Source organism: Callorhinus ursinus, unplaced genomic scaffold (assembly GCF_003265705.2).
Source record: "Callorhinus ursinus isolate GAN/ISIS: 27379988/994484 unplaced genomic scaffold, GSC_fseal_2.0 scaffold23, whole genome shotgun sequence".
Classification (NCBI taxonomy): Eukaryota; Metazoa; Chordata; class Mammalia; order Carnivora; family Otariidae; genus Callorhinus; species Callorhinus ursinus.
Genome location: NW_027397085.1, coordinates 16,775,346 through 16,788,789, shown reverse-complemented (window position 1 = coordinate 16,788,789; position 13,444 = coordinate 16,775,346). Strand labels below are relative to the sequence as shown.

Sequence of the window (13,444 nt, the reverse complement as noted above, 5' to 3'; positions counted from 1 at the left end):
GAGAGGGCAGAGAGCAAGGATAAAGTGTCAAGTGGCACTGAGGGTCCAGCCAAGGGGACAGCCTTGACTTTACTCCAATTCCAGCTTGAAGTCATGTGGATTTTTCCCGCCAAGAGTTCAGATAAGGAAGTGGAGCAGGCAATTCCTGAAACTGACAGTGCTGGGTTTTTCCTGCGAGGTGTAAGGAGATCAGGATGGCGTGGAATTGAGAGAGAGCCTGGGTAAGCAAGAAGGAGAGGAAAGGAGCCTGAAATCCCCGAATTAGGGGATTGCCAGAGAACATATTCTATTTCCCAGGGTCCTTTGCAGCTAGATGTGGCAGGTAGCTAAGTGAGCCAAAGAAGCTATAAATAGAAGCATTATGTGGGGTTTCTGGGAATTCTCTTCCAAAGGAGGGGCTGTGCTGGCAATTTAGATGTGATGACTAGAGCTTTCTAGACGTTATCTTGGACCATGGAGGCAAAGCCTATATGGTGGAGGAATTAGCTGAAAAAATCGTAGGTCCCTAATGATGTTAGAGCAGCTGTACCAGCCTGGACTGCCCACTCCAGGTCTTTTTTACAGGAAAGAGAAATAAACTTCTATCTCGATTAAAGCGTAACTTTTCAGGTCTCTTTCATTCCTGCTGAACCAAAGTCCAGCTACAATAGCACGCACACACAGTGACCAGAACACTTAGAAGGCTGCCTTGGCAGAGGATGTTAACCTTCCACCACCCAATGCCAAGCAGGGCACACATTTTACAATAAGCAAAGAAGCTTTGGTCTTTCTAGAAGATTACAGACTGCTCTTGATTTGAAAGGAGAGGACACAAAAGCTAAAACTTGGATTTCTTCATTAAATTTTTTTAAAATAAAAGAAAGCCACAGCAATGTTATTGCTTTTTTCCTGTGACAGTCGTCGCTGCACTTTTTGTAAAGAAATGTACTAAAATTAATGACAACATTAACACCCAGCATGACACATTTCCACTGTCTTACACATTTTTTTTTCCTTCCCTGAAGGGTCAGAATTCCCATCGGTTGGCATAAAATGGTCTAAGTCCAAGCCTAGTAAATCACTTGTATTGCTTTGTTTTTAAAGTGACTAAGCAGCTGGAGTTTTCAAGGTCAGCCGAATCATTTGCCAGGGTCACATGTGTTTCGCATGTCAAGTAACGTATATGGGTCCCACTCCATCCAGGATTGTACGGAAAAAGACATTTGCAAACAAGTGATCCGAAGCCATGTTTCCAAACAGCTGCTATGGTTATGCGGATAAGAGTTACTATGTAAACTGTGTAAGTTGAGGACTATGTTTCCAATCACTCAAAAAGAACATTCATTACAATCCATAATGTCCAAACCGAGAAGGTCAGTTTCTGATCATGAAGACACACAATAAATATTCAATCAGGATAAAAAGTAAAAGTATATGATTGCTGTTATTATCATAATGAACTTGCTCATGTGCAAGTGGGAAGAATGTGTACTGGGTATAAAAATAACACCAAGGAAACACGTAAGATGGGACCTAGTTAAATAGCTAAAGACGGAGGACTTCAGGTAACGAGACTTGGCTAATACTTCTCCTTCCATTTCATACTGCAGGCAACACTGACTAGAAGTTGCAGACATGATGCTAATAACTTCCTTAACAAGCTGGAGTAATTGGTATTATGGAGCCAGACTCATGGCACAGGGAGGGGATGACCTGAGGATTTAGGAGTTTAGGAATAGAAAAACTTTTTTTTTTAACTTCACATTTTAACTTAGAGCATAGTTAGAGATGTCTGGCTTCAACAAAGAGAAGGATAGGGATATTGATTTTTGTGAACAGGTCCTCCAGTGGGCTGTCCTAACTCAAAAGGGATAATTGGCTTTGAAGAGTAGCTCTTACATTGAATTTTATTGAGTTCTTAAAATGTTCTTGGTCTGTGCTCTTCAAAGCCCACAGTCAGCCTCTTCATCTTGTTTGTATTTACTAGTCTTAATGATCTCTCATGTGCGAGATGTGCTACATGAAGATTGCCTTCTGACCAGTTAACCCCTCTGCAGGTTTCAAGGTTGGCTTCTGTATTCTGGAAGCAAAATAACAGGCACCTCCCAGTCAGCGGAGTGGCGCAGACAGGCATAGACAAATACCCACTCTAGCTAAGTATGGGCTCCAGTCAAGCTGGAAAAGGTCTCTCAGCTCTGAGTCACTTATACAATCAAGTCCCTGAACATGTTTCTGTCCCTAATATTTTGTTGCTCTAGGCAACCATCAAGTTCACACGAAGACTTCTGCCAACTGGAGAACATGACTAGCCAGGGGAGCCAGAATTTTCTTTTAACTCTTTGTTGAAAATTCAAGAGCAAATGGTGGGTGTCATGGATATTCTCTACAGGATCTATATTGGGGAAAATGGAATTCACATACATTGACTTAGTGTATCTTTTATTCACTTCTTAGGGAAATATAATTATACAGAAAATATAATTATAGAAAGGCAATCAGAAGCATGCATTTTTTAAAAAATAAAAAAGAAAACAAGAAAGAGCTGGTTGGATTTTTGGATATCAACTAGTCCAATATCCTCATTTTACAGATGGAAAACCAGCTTAAATTACTGACCCAAGGTTAAACAGGGAGCTAATGACAGAGCTGGGATTATAACTGTGGTCCCCAGACCCCAGGGTTATTGCTCTTTCTACAAGTTTCCCAAATTTAGGGCCACATGTAGGATGAAGGAATGTTAATAAATCACAAGTGAGGGGCGCCTGGGTAGTTTGGTTGGTTAGGCATCCAACTCTTGATTTCGGCTCAGGTCATGATCTCGGGGTTGTGGGATGAAGCCCTGCATTGGGCTCCATGCTCAGTGGGTAATTTGCTTGAGATTCTCTCTCTCTTTCTCCCTCTGCTCCTCCCACCACCTGCTCGCTCTCTCTCTCTCAAATAAACAAATCCTTAAAAAAAAATAAATCGCAAGGGATCATCTCTCTTTTGTAATAGCAAATAGCAAATGTTCCTACAAAGGGCTATATTGCTAGGATGCTGGAAGCAATCCTAAACCTCTGCGGCTAGGTAGTGATCATCCGTTAACACGCCCCTTATGAGAGTCTGGCCAGGGGGGACATTTACCTAAAGTATTTGAAAAGCATTCAAGGTATATCATTGCTTATCTGAATTTGATCTTTGCTTCCTCTGAATTCTTAAGACACGTATTCTCTGTGACACAATCCTGGAGAGTATCTAAGATTCTTGGTTATCTTTCTCATATGAACAATTATATCTTGCTAAGTCCTTGCAAGTAGGACTGCAACTTATTCATTTCCATTTCCCTGAAACCCAGAGTACAGAATTAAACATGTTTTTGTTGACTGCTTGATGATAAGTCAATATTAATTTTATTAGCTCTAGTAGTTTAGTAATAACCTATTTACCCAGAAACTGTCCAGGAACTTCTACAATTCAGTACCAGTAAATAGGTGCAGAGAACACCAGAACAGTCAACAAATGCATTTAAAAGCTTAGTTGTTAAAAAGCAGAATCAGGCCTATAAATACAGAGAACAAACTGATGGCTGCCAGAGGGAACAGGGGTGGGGGATGGGAAAGATGGGTGAAGGGGAGTGGGAGACCCAGGCTTCCAGTTATGGAATGAACAAGTCACAGGGACGAAAGGCACAGCGTAGGGAACGTAGTCGATGATACTGTAACGGCGTTTTACAGCAGCGGGTGGGAGCTACACTGGTGGTGAGCACAGCATAACATAACGAGAAGCTGAATCACTATGTCGTACACCTGAAACTAATGTAACACTGTGTGGCAACTATACTCAAATTGAAAAAATTAAAAAAAAACCTTATTTGTTTTTTTAATTTCATTTTTTTAAAGATTTTTAATTTATTCACTTGAGACACAGAGATACAGAGTGAGAGAGCATGAGCAGGGGGAGAGGCAGAGGGAGAGGGAGAAGCAGGCTGCCCGCTGAGCAGGGAGCCCGATGCGGGGCTTGATCCCAGGACCGTGGGACCATGACCTGAGCCAAAGGCAGGTGCTTAACGACTGAGCCACCCAGGCGCCCCAAACCCTTATTTGTTATATGCATTAAATACCCTAAAGCTTACCTCAGAGATGGATTGGCCCCAACCCCACTCTTATTTTGAGTTCATTTGTTCTTAGTTTAGACTCAATGCAATGACTAGGACTGTGATTTGCCAAGGTGAAAGAAGCAGCAGATCAGAAGAGGCCACTAAAGCCAGGTTCACTAACAACGTTAAGAGGTAATCATTGGGAGCAGCAGATGAGAAGTTAAAATGCAGCAACATTTGGGGCTCTTAAATGTTGGGGGAGAAGTCCATAGGTCATTAGCTCCAAAGGGCATCTGTGAATGTCAAAGAAGTATAAAAGTGGATGTATATAATCATGACCAGAGCCACTAAAAATAATTTCCTTACATTCAACGCATGCCTTTAAGAGGTTAAGAATGAGCATAATACCTTTCAAAGATTTTCATTCCAAATGATTAAAATAAGATTATGAACTTTGGTTTCCCAGAATATTTGACATATGGATCATTTTCTCCTAAATGAAATGTAGGTAATCTATGCACTGAGATAAACCAGCCTTAAATTCCAAACTGGAATTCAAGCATCAAACTATTTTTATCCGATATATAATCCTATATATACTATATATAATAGCAAGGATCATAAGGGTTCATATATTGTCAGAGCCATTTTACATCCACTCAAAATCATACAATTACCAGTTACTAAATCCCATACACCTGTTCTTTCATCATTTGCAACAATCTCTTGCTCTGTATTTCTGTGATCTAGCTATTTTGCTAGTATAGGGCCATTATTATACCTTACTCTTAAACATCGCTATTGTGCTCTAACTGGTCTCTGAAACTTTTATATTTTCTTCTTTCACTCTTTGGAATTTTAAAAGGATTCCCAGGTGATCCTAATGAACAAACAAGTTTGTGAACCACTACCCTAAATGCTTAGTGCAATATTCATTTGACTCTTAACTACACCCTTAAATGGAACTAACTCCTTTAGTGGCCGACAACATGTGTCTGTGATTTCTGAGCTCAGCTGCTCTTAAAGTATGTTTCCCTTCGTTTCCATTTTTCCCTTCGGTTTACTTAACAACTATTTAATAATTCTTAGGTGCCGCTCCTTCCATTAGACCTTCCATATCTTGCTTTAGATCTCCAGCAGAGATGTACTAATGTTTTCTCTGCTTCTCTTTTTAGGGGTGCCATTTGATGCTTAGGCTCAAAGAGACAAAGATGGTGGGGTGGGAGTGGCTCTCTCAGTTTTACTTTTTCTTTGTAGGGAAACACCTAAGGGGGGATCTGTCACACTCATGAATCTACCCTTGTTTGAAGGTCTGATTTGAAAGCAGATTGGGCTACACTTTGCACAAAGGCATTTTAAATGTGCAGGTGTGACTGCCCAAATCAACAACAATACTTTGAACTTTTACAGAACCTTTCATCAAATGATATCAAAACAATTCAGCTTATAAAGTCTTAGGAAGCTGGAAGACAAAATTTTCTATTGATATATAAATGGGGATTTACTGCATTAGCTATGTGGGTGATTTGTTTCAAGTCCCCAAACAACGGGACGTTTAGGTGGAGGAAACTATTTTCGGTGGGCTACGTCTCCATCCAAACTGTGACATTTAATTTCAAAAACCTTTAAGAAAAAACAATCCTTTTCTTCTTAAATTTTTGCTGAATTTTGGTTACCAGTTCACAGGTACTTGTGTTGAGAACTTAATAATCCTTTTTTCTTAAAAAAAAAAAATTAAGGAATGCTTCACCAATTTGCATGTCATCCTCAAGCAGGGGCCATGCTAATCTTCTCTGCATCATTCCAATTTTAGTGTATGTGCTGCTGAAACGAGCACAGAACCTAATAATTATTTTTCCCTCTTAATTTGACCAAACATTAGCTTCTTTTTGATAATCCAAAGAAGCCCATTGAACACACTAAAACGGACTTCACCTGTGGTGAGGGAGAACAATATTTACCAATGGTTTTTAAATGAACAAAAGTGTGGTACAAATCTGTTTGAGTCTTGTTAGTATTATTTAAATGTGTAGCTGCGTACCACGTCTCTCCAAAAACACTTACAAATCTAATCCTTTTCTGTTTTCCTCCTGGCTTCTTTCGCTGTTTTTCCTCACATACAATTCTGTGAGCTCTAGACTGGGAAGAGCAGTGCCTTCCCATTTTCCTGTATTTTAAATCTGTTGTAAAGTAAATATGAGCAAAATGTGTCTGAGGAATGTTTATCAGACTATGGTTTTTATTTGGCTTTGTCCTAGCATATTAGCTTTTTTTTTTAATTTTTTGCCCCATTTCAATGGTTTCTTTGATGTCTTGTTTTGACCAGCTGCTGAGCTTTTTGTGGCTGTCCATTTACATCACTTTAAAAAATGGTACATAAATGAAATTTGAACAAAATGAACAGTACTTTCACATTGTTTCAAAATCAAACATGTTCCTAAGGAATCTGATTTATGGCAGATGGAGAACAAAACCTTCCAGAGGGAGGGCTGTTAAATGAGTCTTAATTGCTTGCACATGAAAATATAGTGACTAAGATTGTGTGCACAATTAGGAATTTAAACATGTAGAAAAGAACTGGCCATGGAAACATTTTTGCAGGCATAGCGAGTTTGTATGAACACAGACAATAGAAGACAAGTTAGTAAAGGAAAATAATTTTAAGAGAAATTTAGTTGTTTACTTGTTCTTTTTTATGTCAAGCTTCCAATTGTAAAGATGATTCATTTACCTCTGAAACTCACTGTACACTCAAGAAAAAAAAAGTTTATTCAAGAATTAGAATTTCTTTTTTAGTCCCCACTATGTGCTAGATACTAGGCTTGGTGCTTATTCATTTCATTTAATCCTAATAATAACTCTCTGAGATAGGTTGGTTAGTGATCTACATTTTATAGATGACAAATTGAGGCTCAGAGCATAAGTTGCTTAAAGTGAAATGGCTAACAAGTGGCATAGCCAGGATTCTCTGTATTGACTGAATAAATCAAAGCTGCCTTCCCTGCTCCCTCCCCGCCAGCCTCCACCGTGCCTAGCTCTTTCCCTGGAAAAAAATACACACCTGGGCGCCTGGGTGGCTCAGTCGGTTAAGCGACTGCCTTCGGCTCCGGTCATGATCCTGGAGTCCCGGGATCGAGTCCCACATCGGGCTCCCTGCTCGGCAGGGAGTCTGCTTCTCCCTCTGACCCTCTTCCCTCTCGTGCTCTCTATCTCTCAAATAAATAAATAAAATCTTTAAAAAAAAAAAAAAAGAAAAAATACACACCTTTCAAAAAAAGTAAACTAAGGGTCTTCTACTTTCAGTTTCCAATCAAAATGCCTTCCTTGTGTTGGGTGACATGGCATGGTGAGGTTGGGTGGACGGGCCAGAGTTAGGTCTGGGGTCAAAGGTTGGGACAAAGATGGTAGGTTTAGACACACAGGCCAAAGTGGGTTGGCTTCAGAAGCTCTGCCTGAGTGTGGGGGTCAGGTGGAAGCATCTAGTCAAGAGATTCAGTGCCTTAGTGGCTTTGTAGGCAGCAACTGTGAGGGCAGTGAGGTTCTATCTGACTGGCTCTGCCACAGTGTGTGGCACTCAGTCTAGCTCCCCACAGCCCGGGGCTGTGCCCTCCTCCTCACGATAATGCTGACATTCCAAATGAGTAGTTTGTGTGGTGTTCTACAGTGAGTTTCCATTTGTCTTCAGACATCTAAGTCCATTTCATGCCTCTGATGGACTAGATTCCCAGGGATACATTAATGAACATGTGCCACCCACATTTCTAAGAACCTTAATATCATAAAGAGCAGCTTGCTGAGAAATATATATTAACAAAGTAAAGTGTGTTGTGGCCAACCTTCTCATCTCACTATAATCAACAATAATTTTTGATCCACCAACATTTATTTCCCTTTTCTAATGGTACCCTACTTTGCTTCAGGAAATTATTTAGTGTCTCCATGGATAATTTAATAACAGCATAGCCCACAATGATCAAGTGCTTTCTATGTGCCATGCATTGTGCTTAGTTTTTTTTTTTTTTATAAATAATACCTCGATTTTCATGAACTCCTTACGAGATAATTACTATTACTATGCCCACTTCAAAAATGAGGGACTTGAGGCTCTGGAAGGCTAAATGAAGTGTTTGAGGAGAAACTTCTATAAGCGGCACAGCTGAGATATGAATCCACACAATCTGGCCTCATAATTTAGGCTCTTAGTACTACATTATATTACACAGTCTGACAGAAGAGCCAGATACCCTGTTCTCCTGTAGCCAAGACCCAAGACCCAAACTAGACCAATTAGACCCCTTCCTGGAATGTGACATGACATAGATGAACAAAGAAACTAAAAACAGTTGCAGGAGGCTCACTAGGTTGCTCCTGCCATGAGAATTTCCCTTTATTTGTGCCTTTCTCGCACTCTGAAGATGAACTGATTCCTTCAGCCCTGATCCTCCAGCATCCCCACTAATACTCCAGGAATTGGAGGGCGCCTGGGTGGCTCAGTTGGTTAGGCGACTGCCTTCGGCTCAGATTATGATCCTGGAGTCCTGGGATTGAGTCCCGCATCGGGCTCCCTGCTCAGCGGGGAGTCTGCTTCTCCCTCTGACCCTCCTCCCTCTCATGCTCTCTGTCTCTCATTCTCTCTCTCAAATAAATAAATAAAATCTTTAAAAAAAATACTCCAGGAATTGGAAATTATCCCAATATTCTATTTTACTTAAGGAGATTAGATTTCATTTTACTAGATTCTATTTTACATAAGTTAGCAGAGTTGGTTTTTACCTTGCAACCAGAGGATCACTGCTGACACACCATTATCTAAGGAGGGGTAGAAGCCAGCCTAGGAGAGAATGGTATGAATCCTCAAAGAACAGGATGTTGAAGCACAGTAAGTGCCCAGGGATAATGTGATAGACTCAGTGAGAAGCACCGTGTGCCAGAATGCCAGGTTGACTTCCTCTGCTGCCCTTTCTGTTGAAATGATGAGGGCTTGGGTCCCCCTCTAAGCCAGTGGGCTGGGACACGCTGGCCTTCTCCTTTATCTCTGGGACTTTGAGCCGTTTCCAGTGAATGGGACGGGCTTGGAAGATCTTTAGAAAGACAGACTGTACCAGGTATGACTGAAGAGGCAAAAAGACTCCTAGAGATCATTGCTTTCCCCTCACAAACTGACAAGATTTCAGATGAAGCTGACTCTTTCAAAGTGTCCCCTGGGAAAACCTAACTATATGCTTATTCCATGTGTTGCCGTCACTCTACGATTCTAGGACACTGTCTTGGGAATGCCTCCCTTCAGAGTCCATGCTATATTTCTTTCAAATCCCTCAAAATTGTCTTATCCCATGGAATGGATTCATTTCTAGAATTAGCCTGATGCAGGCTATTCTGACATCCTGTTTGTTGACTAGGGTTGGTAATCATATTGGAAATAATATTTCTGGTCAGAAGTGAAGCATGGCAGCAAACCAATCAGGTGACTTTTTCCTAATATGGCCTATGAAATATCTCTAAAACCATTTCTAAAATGCTCTCAGCAGGGGTAGTTGGGCTAAAAAAAGGTACAGTTTACAAAGATAACTACTTTGAGGATCAACATGAATAGTGCAATAGTGTCTATAGATAGTCTTGTAATGCTTTTCAGTATATAAGGTGCTTTTCGCCTACCAGACACTGTGCCAAATTTTCTACACACATTACCTTGTGTAATCCTCACAATTGGGAGGGTATTATTCTAGTTATTCACTGCATTTTAAGAGAAAAGACTCAGGGCATAGAGTAAGTTGTCTAAGATCACAAAGTGGGTGAGCAGGAGAACCAGCCATGAAACCCCAATCCCCTGCTCTTCCTCCTCTAGGTTCTGATCTGTATGTCAAATGAGCAAACAAAACTTGTAACAGTTTAGAATTTTTTTCAAAACAAAAACCTGCAGGAAAAGAAAACCTAGGCCTACTTCTAGGTGAACAATTTTAGTTAAAGAACCTAGTCACACAGTCACTGACTTGAGGCATCTCAGAAGCCCTTGTCTGCTCCTCAGCTTCGAGCTCTCAGTTCCAGGACCTGTCCTGTTCTGTTCCCTTCCCTAGTGATGGGGAAAACATTTCCTCTTTTACTACTCTGTCTTCTACTTTCTCGTGCTGCTAAGTTTTCCCTAAGTTCATGAACTGGGTCTACAGACCCTTTCCAGTCTGTGAGCTAAATAACAGTGTAGACAGCTTCTCGGTTCTCTAGAGAAAAGACCTCTCATCCTGACTCATTTCTTCCTCTTTTATTCAGCTACTTAATTCATTTACAAGCCCTTTTGTTTTCTCTTACCTTAATGCTCTTTGTCAATCAACAGGGCACATTTTTATCTTTTTCAGTTCTGAGAACCTCTGGGAGGATGGTTCTAAAGCTCAGCGGAGGTATTTTATGCTTCACTGGGTCCTCAGAGCCTAAACACAGTCTCTCACACCTCAGAGAGAAAAAGAGCAAAGCCAGGAGGGAACACAGAAATGAGGTTCTCCACATGGACAATTCAGTGTGCAGTATGCAAACATCGGAAACATATCAGAAAGAAGATACACAACAAAAGCCCTCATTTGTGTTACCAGGCATGTAAAATACAGTGAACTAGAAGTACTTCCAGAGTGCCGACATGCCAGGAGAGAAACACAAAAAGAGAGAGAGGATAACACACTAAAAACACTGGATATTTAAACATCAGAAACATCTAGAGGAAGTCTGGGGGGAGAGAGAGCCAAGGAATTTCACGGCTAGAAATAGAACCCAAGAAAATGACAATGGGTATGAAGAGCCTATGGCAAATCTACAACAAAAAGATGGTGAATCTCATCACTCCATAGAAACTGCTATTTCAGGGGTTAATAGTGAGTGGTCCTAGAAGCAAGGGGAGTGCTGAGTCTCAAGCACTGCCTTGCCCCCATCCTCTTAAAATTTTTTTAAGATTTATTTAATCTTAGAGAGACAGAGCATGAGCGGGAGAGGCAGAGGGAGGGAGAGAGAGAACCCCAAGCAGACCCCACGCCGAGTGCGGCGGAGCCCGTTGTGGGGCTTGATCCCAGGACCCGGAGATCATCACCTGAGCTGACACCAACAGTCGGACGCTTAACTCACTGGGCCACCCAGGCGCCCCTGCCCCCAAACTTCTGACATAGTCCATCTGAGTGAGGCACTTCTCACACGGACCATGCAGCCTTTTCCCTAAGTTCCTGCCCTGGGCACTCTCACTGAACACGTACTTCAGTCGGAGGAGTCAGGAAGAGGACCGTGGGAATTAAAGAATGCTCGAGGAATTCTATGTCCCAGGCAGGAGTCCTTTCCTTAGCTGACATAACTGAGTTCTTAGGATTTCCCAAAGGTTTCTCTGTATCCATAGACCTTGGCCATTCTCTTTTTCCTACTCTCCATTCATCGCCATTCAGGAAGAGGACCCTATAAATTCATTTTCTGCTCTCCTTTAAAAAATAGAAAAGAAGAACAGGAAAAGAAATTTCTGGGAAAGAACTCTCCAAGGCGAGAGGCAGATGACAATAGATGGTGTGTTTTTGTGTGCACATGTCAATAAATCTTAAGAAGAGAAACCTTAAAGATATGCCTTTGAGTCAACTGTAACCTATACTTTGTCATTTGTAGCTGTATCTCGGATTCTCATAGACTTAAAGGAGATTATGCATGTAGAGTCTTTAGTACATACTAAATGTCAGAAAATGTTACCTTTTATTAACATTAGTAGTCATGACATATCCAACGGAGTTTGAAAAAACATTTTCTTAGATGGTAGAAGAAGGCTGCTAGAAGTGAACTCCCCATTGATTCATGGAGTCAAACAATTCAGTGTTTAACCAGTAAAATGTGGGAAATTAGACCCAAAGGAAATTTCACTACTTTGCCCCACCACAGTAATGTGTTTCTGAGTAGGCCTAGAATATTCTCTAAGGCATACATGGGTGGGAAGCACTTTGTGGGTAGAGGGAGCGACTTAAAAATGCAGCTTTTGTTCTTTCCTTTTTTTTTTTTTAAAGGAAACTTGGTACTGTGTCTAAGAAGACAAAAAGGATACAGTTACTAAACATAACATTTCCCAAGCCCGCTCCCACCCCCGTACACAAACATGGACACGATCCTTCATTTTCTGCTAGGAGAAGAGCAAGCTGGGCTAATTAAAATCTTGTATACATTTCAAGAGATAACAACGATGACAGCCCGCTGATGACGACGATGATGACGTGCTTTGTGCTGATAATAGTATCACCTCGTCTTGCTTCCTAATCATACAGCACTTTCACACATAGTATCTTGTTTGTCCTAGACTGCATTGTTTGTTACATGGGGGGTGTGGGTGTCATCAATGCACTTTCCAGAAAGACAGTGATTTTCCAGCAAGTTATGAGCAACCCCGTGACAACGCTGTACTCTGCCCTCTCACCCACATCATTCAGTATCCCATTATTCACCCAAATTCGGCCGGCCAAATGGTTCACCCGGGAGCCCTCGTTAGTAATATAAAGATCGTGGGCCTTCTCCCAAAGATTCTGTTCTGGACTGTCTGGGAATCCATCTGTTTTCCACCATCCCCTGGTGATCTCTTTGGTCCAGGGGGTTTGGGAAATACTGTCCTTTTCAAACTCGGGGCAGTGAGGAAGGGATACTGGCTGCAGGGGACTTGGGTGACGTTCAGATCCGCTCTTTGGTGGTAGCTTTGCTGATCACTGGGAGGATCATGGAACGGTCCTGCCATAGGTATCACAGGCTCAGTACCTACAGACACAGTACTGTCCTATTCAAGGGATATTCTTTGAAAATACAGTTAATTCTTCACTGTGGCTCCCGAATACTGAAATATCACTGGGCAGCATGTCAGTAGTACCTTTTCCAGGTGGGGAGAGGCAAACAGACGACTGAGACCTGAGAAATACTTACATGTTTGTCACTAGATTCTAGGTAAAACAGTGAAGCTATCTGCCTTTGCTACTTACTAGTCAACAGCTAAGAAAAGTCTTAAATTAAATCCATTACACTTAGCACTTTATCAAGTATTCTTTAAAACAGAAGCATTTTTACATGACTAAAATTTTCTCATAAATCATTTAAAAACCTTTTTATTATAGAATTTTTTATACCTAAATAGAATTCATATATTATTTAGCATTTGGGGTTGTTTTCAATCTTTGATGCATATATATGTGTGTGTGTGTGTGTGTGTGTGTGTGTGTGTGTGTGTGTGTGCTGTGATGAACATCTGTGAATATGACTAAAGCTTTCACGTCTTTTCTCATCACTCCTCAAGCTAATCAACTGCCAAGTCTTCTCAGCTTGGTCTCTGGAGAGAGCTGTGAATCTATGCCCTCATCCTCAATGGCCACACCACCACCCTAGTTCAGAGCTGCATTATCTTTAGCG

The 13,444-nt window shown here is 41.2% G+C and overlaps 1 protein-coding gene and 1 non-coding gene across 14 annotated transcripts in view; both read right to left on the bottom strand.

Annotated features, from left to right (window-relative positions):
• The window catches only part of PDE4D (phosphodiesterase 4D), a 1,488,864-nt gene that overhangs the window by 175,497 nt on the left and 1,299,923 nt on the right, over window positions 1-13,444 (bottom strand). The gene's annotated exons all lie outside the window — the stretch shown is intronic.
• Window positions 5,785-5,891, bottom strand: LOC112839519 (U6 spliceosomal RNA). Its single transcript, XR_003212227.1, has one exon. It is a non-coding gene; the product is annotated as a U6 spliceosomal RNA (small nuclear RNA).